General features: G+C 41.0%; 1 non-coding gene across 1 annotated transcript; it reads left to right on the top strand.

Annotated features, from left to right (window-relative positions):
- The first annotated feature begins 21,204 nt into the window (after positions 1–21,204).
- On the top strand, positions 21,205–21,311 carry LOC125588014. Its single transcript, XR_007324410.1, has one exon. It is a non-coding gene; the product is annotated as a small nucleolar RNA R71 (small nucleolar RNA).
- The last annotated feature ends 383 nt before the right edge of the window (positions 21,312–21,694 follow it).

Raw genomic sequence — 21,694 nt, 5'->3', positions numbered from 1 at the left:
GATACCCGAAATGCCCAGGCCTACTTCTGTTCTTCTCTTAGATGATACAGCTTGATATTGAAATGCTTGGTTTTGCCATGAAAGATAGAATCCTTTGAGATAACAATAGCAGCTTGATTATCAACAAAAATCTATGTTTGTTCCTTTTGCTCCATATGTAGATCAGTAAGTAGTTTTCTGATCCAAACTGCTTGATTTACCGAGGCATTTGCTGCAACATACTCTGCTTCTGCAATACTCTGAGCTATAACATCCTGTATAATAATTCTCTTGCAATCTTCCATCTGAAACTTCTTAAGAATCTCTTTTGCATACTTCCTTTGATGTATAATAATTCCATCGCCTTTTTGTTGCACTTCCATTCCTAGAAAATAAAACATCAAACCGAGATCTGTCATCTCAAAGGCTTTGAGAATTTCAGACTTGAAAGCACCCACTAACATCTCGTTATTTCCGGTCACAAGCAGGTCATCAACATAAATGGAAACCACAAGTAAATTACCACTTGTTTCTTTGATATAAAATGTAGCTTCACTTAGACTTTTGACAAATCCCATCTTGTGAAGATGATCATCAATTCTTGTGTACCGTACTCTTGGTGCCTGTCTAAGACCATACAAAGCTTTTTTTTAACAAATAGACTTTATCCTCTTGTTCCTTTACTCTAAACCCAGCAGGCTGTTCTACATAGATTTCTTCTTCAAGATAGCCATTTAGAAAAGCTGATTTGACATCTAAATGAAATACTTTCCAAGTATTTTGAGCAGCCAATACAAGCATCATTCGTATCGTGTCTAACCTTGCCACTGGAGCAAAGGTTTCTGAAAAATCCACTCCATATACTTGGCTATAGCCCTTCCCCACTAATCTGGCTTTATGCTTGTTTATAGATCCATCAGCATTGAGTTTGGTCCTATAAACCCATTTAACACCAATTATCTTTCTGTCTGATGGTCTGTCTACTAGCTGCCAAGTATCATTTTTATCAATCATTCTAAGCTCTTCATTCATTGTTTCAACCCAATTTTGATCCTTTTCAGCATCCTAATATTCACCAGGTTCAAAGACAGCAATATTGCAATTTTGATAGATGTCAGACAGTGATCTTGTACCTCTCACTGGAATATCATCGATGTTATCTCCAGTGTCTCGTAGAATCCTAGGCACCTGTTCTGAATCTGATTGCTCCCAATTCCATTGTTTATCTTCCATAAAAGTCACATCTCTGCTTACCAAAAGTTTTTCATTTTGAGGATGAAAGATTCTGTAAGCTTTGCAAGAATCACTGTAACCAACAAACACCCCAGGTTCTGCCTTCTTGTCAAGCTTATCTCGTTTCAAATATGGACCATGAGTGAAACAAAGACAACCAAACGTCTTCAGATTACACATGTTTGGCTTGTACCCATACCAGACTTCATATGGTGTCTTTTTGTCCAAGGCTCTTGTTGGTAACCTATTGAGTAAGAATACTGCAGTGTTTGCAGCTTCTGCCCATAACTTCTTTGGAAGCTCTTTTTCATGCAACATGCATCTTGTCATCTCCATAATGCTTCGATTTTTTCTCTCACTTACACCATTTTGTTGAGGGCTGTATGGAGCTGTAAACTGATGCTCAATACCGGATTCTTCACAAAACTTTCCAAAAGTCTTATTTGTGTATTCAATCCCATTATCAGACCTCAAAATTTGCAACTTGCAACCACTTTGATTTTCCACCCAAGCCTTGAATTTCCAGAATATGTTAGGTACCTCACTCTTGAATTTAATGAAGTAAATCTAACAAAATCTGCTGTAATCATCAATGAACACAATATAGTACTTACTACCATTCAAGGATGGTGTGCTCATAGGACCTCCAACATCCGTGTGTACTAGCTGCAGCTTTTTTGTAGCTCTCCAAGTTGTTTGAGGAAATGGTGTTCTTGTGATTTTCCCATATTGACAAGATGTACAATCTCCTAACTCACTTTCCAACAATGGAATTCCTTTTACCATGTCGTTTTTCTGCATATAAAGAATTCCACCATGATGAAAGTGACCAAGCCGTTTATGCCATAAACTTGCATTGCTGATTGTGCTTGTGTAAGCCATATGGTCTTCCTCCATAAGGTTTAGATGAAAGCTTTTTGATCTCATTTTAATTCTGAACAAGTCACATCCTTTTGCATCTTGTATCAAACACCATTTGTCTTCAAAAATGACTTTGAAGCCTTTCTCTAGCAACTGTCCAACACTTAGTAGATTATGATTGATTTGAGGCATAGTAGATTATGATTGATTTGAGGCACATAAAGAACATCTTGAATATACTTGACACCTGTTACACTTTCGATGGCCACCGCTCCTTGCCCTTTAACGGAAAGAAAATCACCATTTCCAATTCTTACTTTAGAAGTAACAGATGTGTCTAATACCTTGAACAGTTCCTCATCGTTGGTCATATGGTTTGAACTACCACTGTCAATCAACCAAGAATCACTTGAGAGGTTAGCTGCTACAGAACTTGTTGCGACAAACAATTTTTCTTCATTTTCTTCAATCATAGTGTTTGCTTCATCCTTTTGTTGTGTCTTGCAAACTCGCTCCACATGACCGAGTTTACCACATTTTCTGCATTTAATATCTGGTCTCCACCAACACTTTCTTTCTTCATGACCTGTCTTCTTGCAGTGAGGACAGGTTTCATTGCTATTAGGTTTGTATATCCGTTTATCTGAAACTCTATTTGCTTGAAAAGCCTCTTGAAAAGCTCCTTCCATTGATCCTTCTTCTCGCATTGATCGTCTTTGCTCTTGAGCTTGCATTGCATTTGTTAGAATTAGAGAATTATTGAGAATTTATTTATGGAGAATGAAGAACATGAATAACATGAGAGAAAGGGAAAGTATGAGAGAGATGTAGATTTCAAAATGTAAGAGAGAGAAGGAGAGAATAGTTTTCTTAATTTAATTGTAGATCTGGATACAAGTATTTAAAGGCAAGTTGTCTCAGTACACAATACAATAAAATATTCATTGTTTTAAAATATCTTCAATGGTCTTCTTCTCTTTTCTTCTTCTCTTCAATATAGTAATCCTTATAAAACCTTATAAAACTTTATAAGTCTGGCAGTAAACTTCTCAAGTCTAGCAGTTTACTTCTCAAGTCTGGCAGCTTAATTCTCAAGTCTGGCAGCTTACTTCTCAAGTCTTGCAGCTTACTTCTGCTTCATGTCAACACTCCCCCTCAAGCTTGACCATATGGAACAAGTCAAGCTTGGAAGCCATGAAGTATTCCCTCATTAAAACCTCAACTAGGTAAAATCCTTTGGGAGAAAATCCAAGTCAAGGAAAAAGAGTAGAACACTTCATGAAGGAGATATCAGTGACATGAGAGGTCTATGAGTCCCAATTTTGGATGAATGAACTCACAGACTTTAGTGCTTGCTGCCTTGGTGAAGATATCAGCTAACTGATCTTCACTTCTAGTATAGCAGGGTAAAATGATCTTCTGCTCCACAGCTTGTCTCACCTTGTGACAGTCAACTTCAATGTGTGATGTAAGGAGTTTTCAAGGCTCCTAAGACAAATGTTGTAGTATAAATGATTGTCGAACCAATTCTAAGGGAATTCGAAGCAATGAGAATGCAAGTACTCACTCAATCTAAGTGCAACCAGTGATTTCAAATGATTTCTAAGCTAATGAATAAAGCTGATTCAGTTTCAGAATAATAAAAGCGGTAAATGATTTGACTTTCTTAACTAAGGAAAATGAGAACTCATGGGCATATGAATTAGACCTTGGGTGATCAAGTTTCGAACTAAGGATGGCAGACGAACAATCAAACTATCAACCTTAAGCTTAGACACGATTCTAAACAAACTCTATGTCTAGATGAATGTTCATTTACTAACACATTTCAAACAACAAATGTCTTTGGTTGAATAATATGGAAGCAATCATTATTAACAGGTCTAAGGCTATCTTAGCACTTCTAACAACAAATGTCTTTGGCAAAATATGCTAAAAGCTTAGAAGAGTTGTTTCAGGCATTTCATCGAACACCTTTTGGGTGGGAAATGCCTAAAGATCAACTTTTGAGAAGCTAACTCAGAAGATGCATTATGATTACTCTACTAGCAAGGTTTTGGAATGATCTACACTAAAACATCCTAGCTCTAACCTAATCACCCTTAATCTTCCTAACCCATGAATTCAAATGGTGATTACTCACTACTCTTCATGATTCCTCTTAAACCTATTTTGGATTTCAGATTAATCTTACAGAGGGATACAACAATGAATTGGAAACACAGAATTGCAATAACTAGATCAACAAAAATGATTCAAGAGATGAACTTTCCAAAGGTTTTTCTTTCGAACAAAAGATAATCTTCCTGGTGGCTGCCAAAGGTACTTAAAACATAGATTTTCAAAAGTAAAAACATGCATAATGAAATGACCAAAAGACCCTTAGAAAACATGAATTCGGCCAAACAAATAGACGCGGAGCAACCTCGGCACGTCGCTCCGACAAGTCGCTCCGGGCTTTGGGAGCGACCTCAGTGGGTCGCTCTGAGAGGTCGCTCCGGCTCCATTGTGTTGTCGTCATGCAATAGAAATGCGAGCGACCTCGGGGTGTCACTCTGGCCAAGTCGCTCTGGGCTTCGGGAGCGACCTGGAGTGGTCGCTCTGATAGGTCACTCCGGCTCAGTTTTCGGCTTCCACCGGGATGAGATGGCGAGCGACTTCTCGGGGTCGCTCCAGCGAGGTCGCTCTGAGAGGTAGTTTGGAGCGACCTCATGGTGTCGCTCCGTGATGTCGCTCCCATGCTCTGCTCGTCCAATGATCACCTAGAACACTTCTTTTGAGCTCAAAATGCACCCAAATGCCTCCAAGAACTCCATGTGGTACTCCAACACCTGATAAAGACTCATGTATGCAAAATGCAACCTAAACGTGGCTAAATCCTAGTCTATATGATCAAAATGCACATGGGAGAATGGATAAGACAATGTAAATATGCAAGATATCAATTCCCCCAAACTTGTTCTTTTACTTGTCCACAAGTGAACTTTCTAGAACTCATGGGGAGAGAGGTTTGAAGGTGGGAGCTCATAGCCAAAAGAAACACAACTAGCACTCGATTCAACATCTAATCCAACATGAGCACACTCTCTTATTACACTCTAGCTTCTCTAGGCCTATCTCAACTCCTTTTGCCCTTATACTCATAATCAAGCATCCACACATTCAAATCAACCAACTCTCACATTCATTAAACATAAAACATTAAGTGAATTCTTGCAAATGGTCAATTGGTCCAAATCATTTGGTTGAGTAAGAGAAGGCTTTTATTCAAGTGGGTCAAGAGCTTCAAAATCCATGATCTTTTAAAGTGGTTTACTCTCAAAACAAGTAGCCTTGACATTGCACATAATATATCTAAGAAATGGACCAACTCATGCATACAATGCTCAATCTCCATTGTTCTACCATTTTCCCAAACATACAAGTTACACAATCACTTCCCAATGTCAAACCCAACTCCCATCTCTCACCAAAAGATCTCAAGAACACTTTGCACATAAAACTCTTTTTCTCTGAAATCTATAAAGGATTTTCTCAACTTCTAAACAAATCTTAGCTCTAAACAACTTTGCTAACCCTTTTTTTTTTTTTTTTTCGGGGGCCAAGACTTTTTATAAACTCGAGCTAGACGTTTATCTATTAATTCCAATAAGATTATCCATTTAAACACAAAGAGTCTATTCTTTTCCTTCCACTACAAGAAAACAACGATATTCTGACGGACATTCCGACGGAAAATGAAATCCTCGGAATATCGCGAGGAATTTCCGAGGAAATTCCGAGGAAACACAAAATTTGGTTTCCTCGGAATTTCCTCGGAATATACCGTCGGAATTCCGAGGAAATATCAATCCGTCGGAATATTCCAAGGAAATTCTGAGAAAATATGTGTTCCTCGGAAAAAACCGATGAATTCCGAGGAAATATTATAGCCGTTGCAGAGCCGTTGGGGGATTTTACAAAATTCCGAGGAAATTCCGACGAACTAGCCGTTGGCGTCGAAATTCCGTCGGAATTTCCTCGGTCTGTCGGCAGGATTTAAACTATAAATACAAGCACTCCTCTTCCTCTTCATTCACTCCATATCTTCATCCTCCCTCTTACTCTATTTACACACGAATTTGATTCATAAAAAATATGTCTTCTTCAAATTATTTTCGTTCTTGGATCGATCGACCTCATTTGGATCCGAACAGGAGATTGCTTACGGAAGAATACCAACGAGGTATAACCGAATTCATGGGGTTAGTTCACCGACAACCGGAAGCAAAAACATGTATGTTAAGATGTCCTTGCTCTAATTGTAAAAATAGAAAGGTTATTAAAGAGTGGGATGTTTGGACTCATCTATATTTGAGTGGGTTTACACGAAGTTACAAAATTTGGTGTCATCATGGGGAAACTGATTATGAACATGGTAGTACTAGCGAACCTCAGCCAGCGGTTAGATTAGAAGAACCAATTAGAACGGATGTAGATTATGGTGTAGGTACTGAGCAGATGGTAAATGATCATTTTAGAGGGGAAGACTTACCCAATGCACAAGCAAGGAGATTTTATGATATGTTGGATGCTGGAAAGCAACCATTGTACGAAGGTTGCAGAGATGGTCATTCAGCTTTATCATCTGCTACAAGATTGATGGGCATTTTGGACACATACATGAGATTTTGATGGGCACGACATGAGATTTTGGAAATCAAGTATTTGGGCATGGTTGGATTGCGCTGTACTGTTTTCTATTGTGATTGGCACGACGACACTCCAGATTGAGGTGTGAGAACATATGCATTTGGTGTTACATCAGTAAATTCGAGGCGAAAGCTGCAATATTATGATCCTTTCATTCTTGCTTCTCAGGCCGATCAGGTAATTAAATGTTAATTATTCAGAATGATTCATCATCATGTGTATTAATTTATAATTTTTCTAAATGTTACAGGTTTGTTATATCAAGTACCCCCGGGTAAGGAACAGAGATGATCCATGGGTTACTGTTACAAGACTCAACCCGAGAGGCCGAGTTCAGGGAAGTTCTGAGCTAGAAGACCCACTACAACCAAGCACATCCGACAACTTAAGTGCAGCAGAAGATTTAGCTGGAGTTGGCCTTGTAGTCGATTTAACCGACTTCGGAGAGGAAGCCGTCGTTCACGTAGAGGATGAACCAGTGGTTGGAGAGTTTCACCAAGATCCAGATTCAGATTCATCTGGTGATGATGACTCGGAAACAGACTACCATTGATTTTTTTTTTTTAAAGAAATACCGAGGAAATTCAGAGGAACACTTGATATAACCTCTTTCCTCGGATATTAGTTATTTGGTTTATCTAGCAAGGCAAAGCTGAATACGAATTAAAAAAATACTCAAAACACAACCAAATAAAATGAATAAACCATGTAAAAGAAATACGAACTCAAAATTAAGAAAAAAATTAAAAAAAAATAAGGTCTGTGAAATAGTCCGCAGAGGTCTGTGAAAGATACCTCAAAGTATACTTTCTGCACTACGAATGCCAGAAAACCTTCCTGATGGCTATCATCGGGATGGCTGACGTATGCGGATGCTATGAACTGGCGTACCAACTCCGGATAAGTGGGTTCGTTGAGGTTGCATAGTTGGCCTAGACCCATGTTCTGGAACAGCCCTTCAATGTCTGATTTGATTCCCAATATTGTCATCGTCTCAGGACATGCTAGTTGTGTAGCCGGAACGGCTACCTTCTTCATGTTGTTGTAGTGGGTGGTATCAGACTTATCCCACTTCTTTGGCCTTTGCTTCTCTCGCTGAGACGAACCCTCTTCTTGTGTGTTCTTCTTTGCTGATGTTTTCGTGCGCTTCATTCTCTACAAAATAGAATCTTTGAAACAAGTGAGTATGCAGTATATGTTTTGATAAAAAACAAGCGAGCTGTGATAAAAAAAACCAAATTGAAAAAAATTCTCAATCCCTAAATCATCTCAAATCCTGTTCCAAACTCGTTGATCACAGATAATTGTGTTCTATTCCATGTTTAAACATCTGTTTCATGCATATTTGATCAAGGAATCAACACGGAAATAAGAAATTCACAAAACCCAAAAAATTGCTCAAGAACACGATTTGAGAATGTGGAGATTCGCGGAATATACCTGTCTTAGGGTGAAAACGAGTGTAGGAATCAGGTAGAGCTCGAAAAATCAAGGGGAATAGAGCCCAAAATTGTTCAAATCTGATGATTATAGAGAGAGAAAAAGGGAGGGGGGTCGAATTATAGGGGAAATCGGAGGGGATGAGAGTTATGAGGTTTTGATCCAAAAAGTTCGGGTTTTGCCTTATAATTCTGTTTTCCGCACATGCATCGATCGATGCGTTTTTGTACAAATACGAATCGATCAATGCGTTTAAAAAAAGGCTCCCGAGATTTTGTTCGATCCATCGATGGGATAATCTAATCGATCGATCACATTGTTACGCTTTGGTCCATCTTAGTGATCGATCGATGCGTTTTTGGATATATATACATCGATCGATCTGTTTATAAAAAAACCTACGAGATTTTCCGAGGACATTCCGAGGAACGCTTGAGATTCTTAATCGATGGGATAATCTAATCGATCGATCACATTGTTACGCTTTGGTCCATCTTAGTGATCGATCGATGCGTTTTTGGATATATATACTTCGATCGATCCGTTTATAAAAAAAAATTGACGTATTGAAACCCCAAACACTAGTTCCTCGGAATTTCCTCGGAATATTCCGACGAAATTCCGAGGAAAAAAAGGGTTTCCTCGGAATTCGCTCGGAATAATCCGAGGAAATAGGGTTTTTAAACCGAAAACAACGTTTTGCGGTTTGAATAACACCTATATAACCCTTATTAAGTGTCTTACGTTCATTATGAAGTCAAAAATTTGTTCCTTACCGTATAATTAACACTTTTCCGATTGTATGAACGAAATCCCACAACATAAGAGAAACACTTATACCTTTTAATGAACGGTAAAGGGAATACTTTCAATTAGTTTTGAAATTTGTTATTCAATGGTTTATGCTCATCTATACAAAGAATCCTCAATGGTATGCATTACAATTGTATAAGAAATGAAATACGGCAAAAAAAATTGATGTTTTGAAACCTCAAACACTAGTTCCTCGGTATTTCCTCGGAATATTCCGAGGAAATTCCGACGGATATTTTACTATCCGTCGGAATTTCCTCGGAATATTTTCATTTTACCGGACAAATATTTCGCGAAAATTGAAATTTGAATTCCTACGGAATTCTGACGGATAATGTCCGTCGGACCCTAGGTTTTATAACCACGAGCCCCTTCTTCTTCCTCTGCGCGACTCCTCTCTTCTCTCCGGCGATTTCCCCCTGAAATCCGACGATATCTCCGGCGATCTCCCCCTTCTCTTACACAAATTATGTAAGGACCCTATCTCATTCTCTTAGGTTCTATTTGTTAGGTTTTTGTATAGTTTTGATAGATTTTTGTTAGGGTGATTGGTTAGAGTTGTGATTTGGTTGTATAATAGGTTTAGAATTGTGATTTGGTTGAATAATTTGTTTTGTTGAATTGATTTAGAATTTTTTTATAATTTTTTTATTTTTTTTTGTATTTATAAAATCGATTTTTGTATATAAAATCAATTTTTCGTATTTTACAAAACGATTTTTATATATAAATTTGATTTTTTAGATTTTACAAAATCTTTTTTGTATATAAATTCGATTTTTTGGAATTTACAAAACATTTTTTAATATCTATAAAACTTTTTTTGTGATTAAAAACTATTATTTGGGATTTAAAAATATTTTTAATATATATAGATATATATTATTAAAACTATTTTTTGTAATTATTAAACTATTTTTTATTTATTAAAACTATTTTTTGTTTATTAGAACTATTTTTATATATTTATTAAATATTTTTAATATCTATAAATCTTTTTTTGTGATTAAATTATTTGGGATTTTTTTTTGTTAAAAAAATTAATTTATATATTTCTGTATTTATTAAATATATTTTTTTAATTTACAGGTCTCATGATGATCAGATCCGGCCTCGACAGCGTCGTTGTCGTGGTGGTACGGGGAGCCAGTCTCGGGATTCCAGCCATTTTCAGGATTCCCCTTCGCCCCACAGCTCCAACCATACATCTCCCTCTGCTGCACCCGCTCCTGCTCCTCTCGCTCCCGCTGCTGCATCCGCTCCTGCTCCTCCGGGTCCTCCGGGAGTGATGAGTGTTGCGGAGTTGGTTCAACAGCCTGGTCGTGACCATCTTCCATATCTCACTCCGTATCCACATGGACGGGGTCAAACATGGTAATTAAACATTTTTTTTTCTTTAAATTTGGATTCATTATTAACCGTTTGTTCTTTTTATTAGGTTCAACCGATCCGGGAACGGTATCAGCGCATGGATCAACCGTATGATGTACTCGGCCCTCGACAGGGGACATCCGACTTTCACTCACTTCCCTACCGACAAGCAGGTTCTGTGGTGTCGTCAGTTTGCGGTAAGTATTCTAATTTTTTACTTATATTTTTAATCTTTAATATAAATTTTCTACTAATTGTGTTTTTTTTTCAGCAAGAGTTCAACTGGAATTCCGATGAGATGCTCTTTATCTATCACCACTTCGTCCATAAAGTTATGGACAACTATGGGAAGCAGATCCACGAGTGGAAGAAGAAGTGGGAAATCAATAAGGTTCGATTTAATTTATTAAACAATTTTTTAATTTATTAAACTATTTTTTTTTTTTTATTAAAAGGTCCCAAAGTCGATGAACGACACAGTCTGGAAGGGGTTGTGTGCGCATTGGGATAAGGAAGAGACAAAAGAAACTTCTTCCACCAACTCCACCAACCGCAGGAGCGACCGTAAAGGGAAGGGCATCTACAAGCATAACTTGGGTGCTCAATCTATTGCCACTCTGGGAGATCGCATGGTAAGTTCAACCGCTTTTTCTTCAATTATTTGAATTTCAGAATTTTAATTTATTGTGCATTTCTTCTAATTTCTAATGTTTCTTTTATTTATGTTTTTTTTCAAGGCGGAAGAAAATGATGGCGAGCCGGTTGATGATCTCGCCCTAATGAGGAGGGCGTATACCAACAAGAAGACCGGCCAGATTGATGACGGTCTTGTGAGGGACGTGGTCGACCTGGTCCAAACTCAGGTGGTAGACGAAGTGTCTCAGCTTCAAACCGAGGATGACGCTTCGACGGCTTCGACCAACTTGTCCCGGTTTCGAATCAACGAAATCGTTGAATCCGTAAGTTCTTTTTTTTAAAGTTCAATTCATTTGTTTCTTGGTTTAAATTTATAAATTTGGCTATTTTCTATTCAGTCGGTTCCAAAGAAGAATGGACGTTTGGTCGGTTTGGGTCGTCGCACCCGGTCGGTTCCTCCTTCTTCTGCACCACCACCCTTTGTTGATCCAGAAGTACTTACGGCTCAGTTGAAGGACAAGGATGATCGCATATCTTTGTTGGAGACCCAGATGGCGGCTCAACAGGCGGGCTATGAGGCACAGAGGAGGCTGAACCAGCAAATGATGGAGATGATGCAGAGGATGTACCCGAACGAGGTGTTCCCGGACGTGCCAGACCCGTAGTTTTTTCTTTTCCAAAAACTCGGAATGTTTTATTTTTATTTGTGAAACTTTGAATATTAATTAATATGATTTCAATTTTAATTTTAATTTTATATTTTCGAATTTAAATTTCAAAATTTTTATTTTTTTTAAAAAATTAATATTTTTTACATTCCGAGGAAATTAATTATATTTTTTACTCGATCGATCGATGCGTTTTTGGACATATATCCATCGATCGATATGTTTATAAAAAAACGTTAGGAATATACCGAGGGACATCTTCCTCGGAATATACCGAGGGACACCTTTCCTCGGAATATACCGAGGGACATGTTTCTCGGAATATACCGAGGAAGATGTCCCTCAGTATATTCCGAACATTTTTTTATAAACGGATCGATCGATGGATATATGTCCAAAAACGCATCGATCGATGAACTTCCGAGGAAATATCCCGACGAAGTTCTCCCTCGGTATATTCCGAGGAGATTTCCGACAAACTAGTGATCCTCGGAATTTCCTCGGAAATTTGTTTCCTCAGAATTCCGTCGGAAAATTCCGAGGGATTTCCGAGGAAAGAAGAAATTCCGAGGAATTATTTCCGAGGACTTGTTTCATCGGTATGTCGTCGGAATAACGTTATTCCGACGAAATTCCGACGATTTTTTCCCTCAGTATCCTTGCTGTTTTCTTGTAGTGTTCGAACTTTTCATGCTTCCAAACCATAGTCACAACACTCGCCCCCACCTATAGCTAAACAATAGAGTGCCTAATCTAGCAAGAATGAAGACCAAGAATTGTCGTTCCCGATATTCTCAACATTATGCACATGTAAGGCTTTCCGAAAAAGGCCTCACTCATCAAATAATGAAAGCTCAAAAGGAGGGAAGGGTTTTGGGAATGGTGTACCACTCGAGTTTGTCAAAAAAATTGGCATAGAGGATGTGACAACTCAAGTGTGTATATCCATGACTCAGTACACAAGGGACCATAAGCAAGAAGCATTAAGTTCGTTCAGTTCAAACAAGGTTGTAGTTGGCTTCAAAGGTTGAGTTTCAGCAATCAACAAGTTTCAGGAAGAGTTTTCAAGGCTCGAAGCATACAAGTCTTTTTGAGAGGTGCATAAGCTACTCAGGTCCAAAGTAATGATCTTTACAAGGCATTTCAAATCATTGCTCCCAATGCAAGTAAATGCAACCTATATGCTCTAAACTCTCCTAGAAATGCAAATGATGCAAACTAAATGATTTTTTTTTTTTTTTTTTTTTTGTGTTTTTCAAAAAAACTTTCAAATATATATATATTTTTTATGCAAATAGGTATGCAATGCATGACTCAATGAAACAACATCAAAGCAAACATGATCAAATACTTGGTACCTCCCCCAAACTTAAATGACACAGTCTCTGTGTTGTCAAGGAGAGAGAGATACCCAAAAAGAGAAAACTAATATGCAAAAACGAAATGGTATATACAAGGGAAAGTAGAGAAGTACCTTCAAGGATATTGAGTGGGGGCAGATGCCCCAGCATCGTCGTCGTCCGGTGGGAACGTGGTGTAGTAACCTCCATGTCATGAGCTGTAGTCTCCATACCATTGTTGGCTCTGAACCTCTTCAATCTCAGCCTCACTTTCTGAAGAGGCTAGGGATGGGTACTTGTTTCCAGAGGCGGAAGGCTGAGTGGGTGGGTTCCTCCATTTTTGATGGAGCTGTCTACCAGTGAGTGGGAAACCAAGATCAGTGGGCTGAGGTGGGGGCTGGGGGACTGATGTGTTCGCGAAGGCGAAGTCCGCTGAGCTACATCCAGCTATTCCTCATCTGGTCAAGACGTCGGCCACCTTCTTCATGAACTTGGCTGAAGTCTTTGCTTGCTTCTTCACCGTCTTTCTCAGCGCCTTGCACTTGTCCTTCAGCTTTTCGATTGTTCTGTCTTGTGCCTTGTTCCATCGCTGAAGTCGGCCAATGTGGTCATGAGGGTCACGAAACGCACTAGGGGGAAGGACTCCATCATGTGGCTTGAAGTATTGAAGTAGTAGCGTCGAGGTCCATAGATGGGTACAGATTCTTCCCTAGGAGGTTCCGTGAAGTCGTGTCTCGTCGGAACACTCCTTTTCCTTGGTGCAGCAATGGGACCAAGAGACCCGTGTTCTCCAAGAAAGTCTTCTTGGGATAAGTTGAAGCTGATAGCTCCAGGTCTCTCTAAGCTCGTCAGTCTCTGGTTTGGAAGAACCACTTCGACCGGCTTGCCCTGCAAGTAGTGGTAAACGTAGTCCTTCCCATACATCCCACTGAAATAGGTGGCAATCCTCAAGTAAGTTCCATCGATGAACTTAGGCCCTGCTGCGTCCTTTCCCAAGGGAACATTCAGAAATTGGAGCAGTGGTGTGATCATCCCGCCTATCCCAACCTTTGGTTGCGAATCAGTTGTGTACCATGCCCAGTCTCTGTAGTGCTCGAGACGATTCACGAAGAAGCTAACCATCCCGAAGGAAGCATAGATATCGTTGCTTGGAAGGGGCAACGTTCCAGGTGGGGCGTAGGGGCGGATAGCTGGGCAGAGCAGTCACATGTCTTCCTTGGTGACACTACCAGCTTGCTTCCGTGGGTTGAATGCATGGACGAGCATCCTATGGAGGTAGCGTACAGACGGGTGCCGGATATGTGAGTTCTTGTCAGCCCCGGTAGAGTGCTTGTTTCCAGTGATTAACTTCCAAAGCTGAGTGGGGAGGTTTTCACACTTGAGAAGGGAGTAGTCTGCCAAGTCTTGGAAACCCATGACTCTCCCAATGTCTTTGAAGTTCATGTTGTACTCTCTCCCACTGACCTTGAACTTTATTTTTCCCCATCCTTGCCTCACGTGCGGAGCATCATGGTAAGTGACCTCAAGGGAAGACAAGAACTGACAGGAGACATCCCGGTAGGCAGGGTAGGCCATGGTGAGGAGTTTGGGCATCTTCAGGTGCCCCAGCATTGCCTCAATATCAGAATCGAGACCCACCCCCTTCAGCAAATCAAGGTCAGCGAATCTGGTTGGAGTCCAAGTTACCCCATTCAGCAAATGATGATACAGCTCTTCCTCAGATGGAGTTTTCGCCCTGTCTCTATCATCAACAACCTCCTTCCCCTTGGACATCTTGGCCCTCTTTGTAGGAGCCTGCTCATCTGCACTTTCATCGCCACTCTCCTCATCTGTGGCAACTGCTATACTCTTTCCTGCCCTCTTCTCTTGCTCTTTTGCCTTCTTTGCAGCCACGGTTTGCTGTCGAGAAGTCCTTTGTGTCCCAGAACCAGCTCGTTTCGAGGCTAAAGCCTTTCCTCTCAACAAAGACTCTTGTCTTTCAGGTTCTTGCCACTCAGCATCCGACTTTTTTCTTAACCATTGTACCTGAGAAATACAAAACTTGAAAAGGGATAAGTGGATTGACTTTTCAAATGTAAACTTCAAGAAGTAACGTAAAGAATCACAATTCTTAATCTTTTCATCATGTAAAAATTACAAGACAAGTAAAATTCAATAATCAAAGTAATTCTAGAATGAGAGGGTTCTCTAATCAAACCTTTCAGCACCTTAACATACTAACTCACCCACTAACACACTCAATTAGGATCAATTTCGAAAAGCTCCAAATCCATGAACCCTAATTTTGCCAAAGTTCAGATTAAGCTCAATTCCACCATCAATTCAACAACCCAACTTGATATATAAGCTTTCCCTAGTCTATTTTACCACAATCAAGCAAGAAAATGACCAAATTTCGATTTTCAAATTCTAGGGTTCATAGACCTACGAATTTGAATTTAAAAACACAATACCTTGCTTTGGATGAAAGGTAATGGGGAATGGGTGGTGAGGAATAGACTGTTGGGGCGAAAGCTTGGATTTAGAAACAAGAACTAGGAGATTTGGGTGAGAATTGAGAAAGTTAGGAGGTTTTTGGTGTGGGTTTGTTTGAGAGAGTATGAGTGTTTGTGAGAGGAAGGGAGAGTGAAAGAGATGAAGGTCGTGGGTATGGGTAGGTCTAGGGTCGTCTGGTTAGGTTTAGGGCTGTTTAACTCGAATTAAACCGGACAAAATCGAAGAGGGACTTACCTGGACCGGCTCGGGAGCGACCTGGAGTGGTCGCTCTGATAGGTCGCTCCGGGTCGTTTTCTCGCGTCGTGTGTCGACGAAAGGGCGAGCGACTCGTAGGTGTCGCTCTGAAGACGTCGCTCTGATCAACAGAAAACGCGAGCGACCTCACGTGGTCGCTGCGAGACGTCGCTCCGAGAGCGATTCTCGAGCCCCGGAGACAGAAATCCGAGCGACTTAGCCGAGTCGCTCTGATCACGTCGCTTCTAGTCACAGAAAACGCGAGCGACCTCACGTGGTCGCTGCGAGACGTCGCTCCGAGCGCGACTCTCGAGCTCCGGACACCGAAAATGCGAGCGACTTGGACCAGTCGCTCTGATCACGTCGCTCCCAGCTGGAGCGACCTCGTGGCGTCGCTGCGGAACCTCGCTCCTACGCTCGATTCTTTGCCTTGACCGGATCGATGAACCACATGAACACTACTTCAACACTTTTCCTTTTTTTTTGTTTTATGAAATATGATGAAAATGATAATACCAATGCAATATGTACAAGGATACGCATGGGACTTCCTCCCAAGTGAGCTTGTTTTAAGTCTCTAGCTTGACTTTACCTCCTTTTGGATTAGGCTGGGGTAGGATCAGACAGTGGAGTTGAAACTCCATCTTCCTCAGGTGCATCTGCCATGTAGAGCTTAACCCTTTGCCCATGACTGTGAAGTCTCTTCCATCAGTACTCCACAAAACTATTGCTCCATATGGCTTAACCTCTTTGACCTTGAAGGGTTGGACCACCTTGACTTAAGCTTTCCTGGAAACAACTTCAGCCTTGAGTTGTAGAGAAGAACTTGATCTCCTTCTTTAAACTCTCTCTTTAGGATATTCTTGTCATGGAAAGCTTTAGTCTTCTCCTTGTAGATCCTTGAGTTTTCAAATGCATCCATTCTTATCTCATCAAGCTCATGTAGCTGAAAAAGCTTTTTCTCCTTGGCATTCTTGATGTCAAAGTTCAGCAACTTTACTGCCCAAAGTGCCTTGTGCTCAAGCTCCACTGGCAGATGGCAAGCTTTTCCGTACACTAGGTTGAAAGGTGTGGTCCCCAGAGGTGTCTTGTAAGCTGTCCTATAAGCCCAAAGCGCATCATCAAGCTTAACTGACCAATCCTTCCTTGTAATCCCCACAATCTTCTCCAAAATGGACTTGATCTCTCTGTTAGAAATCTCAACTTGGCCACTTATTTGAGGATGGTAAGGAGTTGCCACCTTGTGCTTAACACCGTTCTTCCTGAGAAGTCCCTCAAGTAGTTTGTTGATGAAATGAGACCCTCCATCACTGATTACAACTCTTGGAACTCCGAACCTTGGAAAGATGGTGCTCTTGAACATCTTGATTACCACTCTTGCGTCATTGGTGGGACTTGCAATAGCTTCCACCCATTTTGAGACATAATCAACAGCTACCAGGATGTACTTGTTGCCATGTGATGATGGAAATGGCCCCATGAAGTCAACCCCACACATCAAACACTTCAACTTCAAGGATTGGATTCTGAGGCATCTCATTCCTCTTGGTGATGTTTCCCCTCCTTTGGCATGAATCACACCTTGAAACAAAGTCTTGTGTGTCCTTGAACATGTGTGGCCACCAGAATCCGGCTTGTAACACCTTAGCAACAGTCTTGAAGGTAGCAAAGTGGCCTCCATAAGATGATCCATGACACTGTGTAAGGATCCCATCAATCTCCTCATTAGCAACCACTCTCCTATAAAGTTGATCTTTGCAGAGAATGTAAAGGTAGGGCTCATCCCAGTAGTATCTCTTCACATCCTTGTAGAACTTCTTCTTGGCATAACCCACAAGATTCAAAGGCTCTTTTTTTGTGGGTAGGTAATTCACCAAATCAGCATACCAAGGTTCTTTCTCTTATGTTGCCTTGACTTCTTCAAGCTTCCTTCCAGTCTCACAAACTACTATCACTGCTCCAATAGCCATGATCTGTTCCTCAGGGAGTCCTTCATCAATTGGAATGCCACACTCCACTCTCAGCCTGGACAAGTGATCAGCTACACCATTCTCAACTCCTGCCTTGTCCTTGATCTCTAAATCAAACTCTTGCAGCAAAAGAATCCATCTCAAGAGCCTGGGCTTTGCATCCTTCTTCGCCAAAAGGTATCTCATCTGAGCATCATTCAGGGTTTGGCTCGCGTAGTAGATCACATGGGTCTTGCCATCTTTCTCCTGCCCCAAAACAGCTCCCACGGCATAATCACTAGCATCACACATGATCTCAAAGGGGAGATCCCAATTAGGTGGCTGGACAATTGGAGCACTGATGAGTTCACCTTTCAGCTTCTTGAAGGCTTCTAGACACTCCACATCAAAGCTGAAGGTGGCTTCTTTGCACAGCAGCCTGGTCAATGGTCTAGTGATCATGGAGAAGTCCTTGATGAATCTCCTGTAGAATCCAGCATGACCAAGAAAACTTCTGATGTCTTTCACTATTTTCGGTGGGGGCAAACCAACCATGACATCGATCTTAGCCTTATCCACCTCAATCCCCTTCTCTGATATCTTGTGTCCCAGCACAATCCCTTCTTTGACCATGAAGTGACACTTCTCCCAGTTCAGCACAAGGTTGGTGTCTTCACATCTTTGTAGGACCCTGCACAAATTTGACAAACAAGCAGAAAACGAAGATCCATAGACAGAGAAATCATCCATGAACACCTCCACAACATCCTCAATCAGATCAAAAATATCGACATCATGCACCTTTGAAAGGTGGCTGGAGCATTACATAGACCAAATGGCATTCTTCGATATGCGAAGGTACCATAAGGACATGTGAATGTTGTTTTCTCCTGATCATTAGGATGTATGGGGATCTGAAAAAATTCTAAATATCCATCAAGAAAGCAATAGAATGGATGATTTGCAAGTCTCTCAAGCATCTGATCAATAAATGGAAGTGGAAAATGATCTTTTCTAGATGCAGAGTTCAGTTTTCGGTAATCAATACACATTCTATGCCCAATGACTGTTCTTGTTGGTATCAATTCATCCTTGTCATTTTTAATCACAGTTATATCACCTTTTTTTGGCACAACATACACACGAGATACCCATTTAGAATCTGAGATAGGGTAGATAACACCAGCATCTAAGAGTTTAAGAATCTCTTTCTTTACAACATCCTTCAGGTTAGGATTTAACCTTCTTTGATGCTCGATAGAAGTCATTGATTCATCCTCAAGATGTATCCTATGCATACACAAAGAGGGTGATATTCCCTTGATGTCATCAAGTGAGTAACCTATTGCTTTTCTAAATCTTTTAAGTGTTTTCAAAAGTTCAGATAGCTCAGTTTCAGTAAGTTCACTACTCACAATGACTGGATAAGTTCCATTAGGACCAAGAAATGCATACCTTACACCATTGGGGAGAGGTTTAAGCTCCACTTTAGGCACCTTAAGCTCGCTCCAGTCGTCTTGCTGGGTGTCCCCTTGTTGAATGACCGAGGCTTCCTGATGGACAATTTTAGGCGGCTCCTCATACTGATCCTTACTACCAAATCCTCTGTGTGAATCCAACATCATCCAATAGGCAGCACTCTCCAGGTTCTGAATCACTTCAGCTTCCCTCTCTATCGCCAAAGCATGCTGTAGAGGGTCTTCAAGTGACAACTCTTCAAAGAGCTCATCAGCAAGGGCATCCATCTCTTCAATGTAGAAAACTTGCCCTTGAACTGTTGGTTTCTTCATTACCTCCTTGATGTCAAAGTGAAGAACATGCCCTTTACCCAAGTGGAGATCAATCTTGCCCTCTTTCACATTAACAATTGCTCCTGCTGTAGCTAAGAAAGGCCTTCCAAGGATTAAAGGATCTGTAGCTTCCTCATCCATCTCAAGCACCACAAAGTCTGTAGGGATCTCATATTTTCCAACCATAACGGGGAGGTCCTCCAAGATACCCATAGGGTACTTCACTGAACGATCAGCCAATACCAGAGACAGTCTACACTTCTTGTACTGAGTGAAACCAAGCTTCTTAGCAACAGATAAAGGCATCAAGCTGACACTAGCTCCCAAATCGCAGAGACATCTATCAAATACCATAGGTCCAAGAGCACATGGTAATGTGAAGCATCCTGGATCTTCTAGCTTCTTTGGAACAACAAGCCTCTGGATGATGGCACTGCACTCATGAGTGAGAATCATCATGCCCTCCATCTCCTTCTTCTTTGCAGCTACAACATCTTTCAGAAACTTGCTATATTGAGGAATCAGCATGAAAGCATCAATGATGGGCATTGTGACTTGAACTTCACTCATTTGCTTCTCAAATAGAGCTTTGTACTTCTCTAGCTGCTGCCTCTTGAATCTACCAGGGAATGGTAGTTTGGGTTCATAGGGAGGAGGAACAAAAGAATTCTCACTTGCTGGAGCAACAACTTCACCATCTTTCATTGTTTTCTTCTCTTCCCCAACCTTTCCTTTACCTTTTGCTTCCACAATCTTCTCCAAGATTTCATCATTGGTTTTCTCATCAACAATCACCACTTCATCATCTATGTTGATGGCAACCCCCTCACCTCGTTTCTCAGCATCCTTGGTGAGAGCTTTCTGAGGTAACTCCTTACCACTCCTGAGGGTGATAGCTTTCATGGTCTCCTTGAGGTTTTGCTCAGATTTTCCAGGTAAAGAACCTTGTTGGCGATTTTGTTGAGTGTTCATGGCAGCAAACTGGTTCTCCAAAGTTCTGAACTTGTTGTTGAGCTCATTGTAGCTTCCATCAATCTTTGAGTGAAGGTTCTTCAACTCATAGCCAACATGCTTCTCACTTCTTGTCTGAGACTCCAAGACTTGTTTTAGTAGGGCATCAGTGCTGCTGACTTGAGGAGTAGAGGTAGAAGTAGTAGGTTGTTGTTGGGCAGGTTGTTCTGCTTTGTTGTGGAAACCAGGAGGAGTGGTTTGCTGAGGTTGGTAGTTGGCTTGCTGGTTGTATCTAGGCTGATAACCACTCTGTTGGTTGTTGGGGTAAGATCTCTGTTGGTAGTTGTTGTACTGAAAGTTTGGCTCTTTCTTGTACCAACTACCATTGTTGTTGATGAAGCACAGCTCTTCTTGCCCTTCCAAACCATCAACTTCCTGGACAACAGGTGTGGCTTCTTGGTTTGGGTTACCAACAAAGTGCAGCTGCTCCTGGGTGGCTTTATCAGCAATGAGGATGTCTATCTTATCCTGTAGAGCTTTCAACTCCTTCCTCGTCTGCTTGTCATCTGATCTACTGCCTCTGTCATGGTCTCCACTATAGACTGCATCACTCTTGACCATGTTGTCGACCAGCTGCTCTGCATCCTCCTCCGTTCTTCCCAAGAAGAACTCATTGCTAGCTGTATCCAATCTGGCTCTGTACTTAGGAAGAGCACCTCTGTAGAATGTGCTGAGCAGACTTTCCTTAGAGAATCCATGATGAGGGCATTGAGCTTGGTAGCCTTTGAATCTCTCCCAGGCTTCACTGAATCCTTCCAATCCTTTCTGTTGAAAGCTGGAGATCTCATTTCTCAGCTTAGCAGTTCTTGAAGTAGAGAAGAACTTCTCCAAGAAAGCTTTCTTGCAGTCATCCCAAGTGGTGATAGAGTCGCTTGGTAGAGACTTCTCCCACTGTCGTGCCTTATCCCCCAAAGAGAAAGGGAATAACTTCAGCTTTAAGGCATCCTCAGACACACCATTGGTTTTTGACAACCCACAGTAGCTGTCGAACCTGTCCAAGTGATCAAATGGGTCCTCTAGAGCCAAGCCATGATACTTGTTGTTCTCGATCACGTTGAGGAGTCCTGATTTGATCTCAAAGTTGTTGGCTGCTACAGCTGGTGCTCGGATTCCCAATCTATGACCATGAATGTTGGGGCGGTCATAAGTGCCAATGGGTCGAGCTGCTCGCTGTTGGTTTT

Source organism: Brassica napus, chromosome C5 (genome assembly GCF_020379485.1).
Source record: "Brassica napus cultivar Da-Ae chromosome C5, Da-Ae, whole genome shotgun sequence".
Taxonomy (NCBI): Eukaryota; Viridiplantae; Streptophyta; class Magnoliopsida; order Brassicales; family Brassicaceae; genus Brassica; species Brassica napus.
Note: the sequence above shows the minus strand (reverse complement) of the source record. Positions and strands in the feature narration are given on the sequence as shown.